Below are 5,516 nucleotides of genomic sequence, written 5' to 3' on the forward strand. Positions count from 1 at the left end.
ATAATATATATACACTCATATATATAAAAAATGTATATTTTGTAGTGGCTATGCCTGCTGAACTCAAGTCCTTCAGGGGCCAGACATGTTGTTGTAAGAGGTAGCAATTAAATACCCTGTGTTTGAGGGTGCAGAGCCCTGGTGTCTGCAAGGTGAGCTCCTGAGGTCTCTGCTACACAAAACAGGATGAATGAACATGTTCTAAACTCTGCTTTCTGTAGCTAGACTTTTATGCCACCCAAGCTAGTTTATCTAGTAATGCTCACTGAAGTACCTCTACCCAACACTGCCAGCACACCAGTATCAGCAGTGTAAATGTACCATCCACAGGAATATGCTTACAGAGCCACATAGTACTTAAGCCAAAAACCCATTCTGCAAGAAATACAGCTCTGTAATGCTGTATTATTATTGCCCAGATTGCTCCCTTCTCACATGGGGACAGGCATGAAAACCATGTTCACACCAGCTGAAGTCCCCATAACAGGATAGTCAGAAGCATCCAGCACTATTCCTAGGCTAATTGAGTGGACATCTTTTCAGCTCTCTCCTACTGCTTCCAAGTTTGATACTGGCTTGAAAAGTGCTTGCCTGGTGCTCCACTGACTTGTGTATGCACCTCCTGTGAAAGCCAAGAAGACAAGAAGAAGGATCTGAGTATGCAAGCAGATATGTTTCCCCTTAGATGAATCTTTCACTACAGCAGAGACATTAGCAACAGCTTTCTTAGGTAGGTATGTTAACGGTTAATGAGAGGATGAAGGAACAATGCTTCTGCTTTTGTGTGGTTAAAAAAGCAATCAGTCTCTGCTAGGAGAATGGAAGCTGGAAACCAGGCTGCAATATTTCTAGTGCTCATAAAACCTTTAGCTTGGTAGAGAGCAGTGCCACTACAGCAGAGCAGCATCACCAAAAATGCAGGAGCTAAAACATTGTTATTGTAAGTATATACTTACCCCTTAAGGAACTTAGCAGCTTCAGGGATGGGTTCACTGCTAATTCCATGGTAGGCGTTGCTAGTTTGTTTCCCCCAAAATAATATGAGACTCCTTATAATGCTTTCCCCCGTGGTCCAAACTGTCACACATGCCACTGGGGTAGGCTGGATGTAGCTGGGCAAGGCAGAGCCATGGTATCTCCCTGAAGAGCACTAAATTACTGCAGGATCATCATCTGACAGAAATATGAAGAAATGCTCTTCTGTTACAGGAAGGGGGGAGTGTATAATTGCACCACAGGGACACCTCTGGGATCCAGCCATTTGTAGTTAATCAGAATTATTCATCTGTTTGGTAAACTTTTATTTCTTTTATGACAAGAGGAAAAATTGTCTAAGGATGCAGGCAGGAGACAGAGTAAGCATACCAGCCTGGGAGGCCTGTGGATGCAAGCTAAGGCGTGTGCAAAAGAATCATTTAGCAAACTTGTTTTCAGGTGGAAATGCTGAGTGCAGGAAGTCTGCTGAGGCTCTCAATGTTAAGACTGGTCAATGCATCTCTCACTATGTCCCTGAGATGGATTGTGTTTTAATAGGCTTGGCTTCCATAGCATGCAGCTTAATGCTCCACCTGACGGATGATGCCTTGCTGGAAGGCTGGCAGCTCCTGCCAGGGCAGCATCTTGCTGAGGTAGAAGTGTGGTGTCAGCAGCAGGGAAGAGTCCAGCTCAAGGTGTCCATCTCTCTTGCACACACGCACACAGTCTGTCTTCTGGAAGTTTTAAAAGAAGAGATGAGGAAGAGAGGAAAGCAGCAAAGATCTACTTAACAGGCACAGGTGCCACTGCTATAGCTTTAGCATCTAGGCTGTGAAAGGCTATAGATGTAGTTTCAACTTCTGCATGGTGGAAATCAGGACAAAGCCAACAGCAGAAGGGGTCATAGAGTTTCCACCTGCCCTGCAGGACATCACAGCCAGTTCCCCAGCTGGGTCCGCTCTCACCTGGAGCATTTTCTCTAACCCGATGGTGGAGTTCCCTCGGCAGAAATCTGCGCTACCATGCCAGGAATAATAGTTTCTCATTACCACCCTGGAGAGTCTCCATGGACCAAAGGGAATAGCCTCTGCTGAGAAAGGAGGAGAGAGTATTGATCCAGTATGTGGCATTCATGACCCGCAGAGTGAATCACAAGCATGTGAAAGGCAATTGATCTTTCCTCCCTGCCGGGCAGCACACATCCAGCACATTTCCCGTCCCCACAACTGAACTACCTTGCTACTGGAGTTTGGAGAGAAATAGCACAGAATGCAAAGAGAGATCCATGAGTTACCAAGTTAGTTGCCTTTTCCATTCTTAAAATGGAAAGGTTTGTGAAATACTTCTAGCCACCTAGGAATCTCAAAACAAGGCTTTTACAATGAATGGTACTGCAGGAAGAAAAAGTAAATTAATCTTGCTTGTATAAACTCAGAGACCTGTAGCCTGGCTCTCAATTATTTATTTATTACCATCATTTCATATGGAAATAAGCCTTATGAAATTGTCCTTCTGCCTGCTACTTCCCCATCTCATTCCCTGTAAAATTTTTAAGTTACTGCCTAATTTCAATCAAGCTTTAAAGAGATTTCAGAGACTTGAACATGCCTCATGACAGTCCGCTAAAAGGGATCCAAATCAATACCACTGGGAAAGGAAAAGTTTCAAAGTGAGCTCTGCAGTTACCAGCTTCACTCATCCAGCCCATGCAGGCTTCAGAACAATCTTTCTCCTGCCTACCTGCTGAATTATGGACACGCAACAAGGACCAAAGTTGTGTGACAAAGCCAACAGGTTGGGAATGCTGTGGCAAGCCCTGCAAGCAATGACATTGTGTAAGATTTGGTAGAACAGGGAGTTAGGTGGCAATGCATAAGAGCGAGAGTATAAATGCAGATGAAGCAGGGTTTACTAATCCTGCTGCTCACAGAACTCAATGTTTGTGCTGATAGCAGCAGCACATCCTGCCCACCCAATTTGCCAATCCTGCCATAGGAGCACAGGGCTAAAGAACCATCCCTGCCCCAGAGGACTGTTCTCCCAAAGCTTGATTGTCATTTCTGTGGAGTCATTTAGGCCTTCTTCCAATGCACTTTAAGCTTAGCACCAATTAAAAGCATGTGAAGAAATCCATTGGCTTCATCTGGGCTGTTTCCTAAATCAGGCACGGGGTTGCATATTTTGCTGAATCAAAGACGTGCAGGGTGAACCAAGTAGTGTGGTGGTATTGTGATAATTGCCTTGCACAGACATAAGTGGACGTTAAACCTATTTGAATGCCCTAGGTAGTGAGGCAAGCCTGTGCAGTTAAATAGTGTGTTGATAGTTCCAGTAACAATTTGGGGAAGTACAGGGCAATATTTCAGATAATGAGGCAATCTTATCTACTCGTCAAAAGTAAAACCTGAAATTTTTAAGGACCCTATTGTATTTTGCTTGAAAGAAAAAAGGAACTAGAAGAGACTTGATTAAGGTATTCATAATTATATGAGAAATAGTGAAAACTAATCAGTCTGTGCTTTTTATATTGTCACATAATGCAAGAACAAGGGGGCTCTTAAAATGTAAATTAATAAGCAGTACATTTAGCGTTCAAATGTATTTAGTGAATCGTGTTACAATTACAGTATATATAAATAATCCACCAATTTCCATAAAACTATCTGATAAAATTCACTCATAACAATAGTTCATTTCCCAATTCACTTTTCATTATTCGAAATTCTTTAGAAACCCAAGGGAAGCTGTGGGCTGGGGATTGTAAAAAGCTGTATATTTAGAACAAATCTGAGGAGCAAACTGACTTGTGCAGCATGTACTCCCCTTCAGAAATTCACAGCCCTGAAGTTGAGGACAGCAATGCAGAGGATGGCTAAAAGAAGGGGAAAAGGAGCCCACACCGGATAATTTTATGACCATTAGTAATATTTGTATCTATACAAGCTAAGATAATTATAATGGTAATCATATCTCATGCTTCAGAACCTAAAGTGATTGCCTGCAGAGGCCAAGGAAGCCTTGGAGAGTTTCCATTGAAAGGAGGATTAGAAATGCCTAAGATTATTTAATTCAGTCATACTGGACATAGCAGAAAAAAACAACAACAGCAAAAAACTCATTTCCCCTTTTAAAATCTTTTTCTTTATCCTTTCTGAATCATTTTTTTCCCTGTCGGTCTGACCTGTATGTAACCTGGTATCCTCACTAGTACCTTTCTTTTTTTTTTTTTTCCCATCCAGTTTGTGCCTTGATCTTGCTGTTTCCCCCCACAGCAGCTCCCCAGTGTCTCACCCCATTCTTCCATTCTTCTCCTGTGCTTGCCTGGTTCATCCTCACTTGTGTGACTGCTCCTGTGTGAAGAAGCCATCTTTGCTTTCAGTGTCATTGGCCAGATATCATTAGTAATCCTGCTCTTACTGTGTTGCCCCCCAGGTTGCAACAGGGAGCCTTTTGGAACCAGGTTCCCCAGGTAGTATAACAGGAGCCTTTTCCAACCAGGTACTGCAGGCTGACAGTTTTTCTGTATCCAGATCTTTCCATTAATCATAATAACAGTATCAACAATGATAGTTCTGTTTTACAGCTTTTCCACTGTTTTAAAAACTAAAGAAAGTGAATAAATAATAACAAATTCCTCACGCTGCCCCTGAACCCCTGCAAAGGCGCTGTGGGATCTGATCAATTAATCTCTTCTTTTTTTCCTGTCTTGTCATTTTGCATCTTCATTACACAGTGATCACATGTGCAGCCAGACTTAGATACCTCTCACAGGGAGTTTTAGATGGCTCCACAAAACAAGGTCTCCACTGATTCACTGATTTCAGTGAACCTACATGTGTAAGGTATGAGAGAATGTCAGAAATCAACCTCAGGCAAAGACACATGGTCATCCACCGCACTTACAAAGAAATGAGATAGGAAGGAAATGGTGTCCTTTTATTACTATGTGCCATCTGCTCACAGCAACATAGTGAAGAATAATTGCCAGCAAAGGGCTGCTATTTCCCTCGCCATGCAAGAAAGATGGAAGTATAGACAAAGATTATATTGCTTCCTACAACACAATATCCAAGTTTTCTGAGCCTGTTGTAGAAGGTGCTATTGCAAGGGAAATGCATGCCTCAGGTTACTCCCTTGCTAGAAGCAACCACCAGGTTGTGACTTTCTGAGGTTTTGCAAGACAAAGGAGCAGGGCATAAATACACTGATCGCTTTAACACATTTGCTTTCTGCTTATGATGAGAGCTATTAGTTAAGGTTGAATATGAGCTCAAATGATCAACACTGTGTTTAGGAGCAGAAGAGCTGCTGATGGGCCTGGATAACATTTCACACACTTAAGTTCCATAGAGAAGAGCATGGGCACATACTGAGTTTTTGGGCATGTCTGGGGCTGTTCTACTCTGTAAACGCTGGTGTCAGCTTCCTCATACAGATCTGAAGACTAACAGTGTGGACAATCAGCAAGGCTGCTCTGGAAAGAGGGCAGGGATGACAGCCTTAACTGATAGCATACACTTATCCTGGGTTGTTTCCAAACT

Source organism: Anas platyrhynchos, chromosome 1 (genome assembly GCF_047663525.1).
Source record: "Anas platyrhynchos isolate ZD024472 breed Pekin duck chromosome 1, IASCAAS_PekinDuck_T2T, whole genome shotgun sequence".
NCBI classification, from domain to species: domain Eukaryota; kingdom Metazoa; phylum Chordata; class Aves; order Anseriformes; family Anatidae; genus Anas; species Anas platyrhynchos.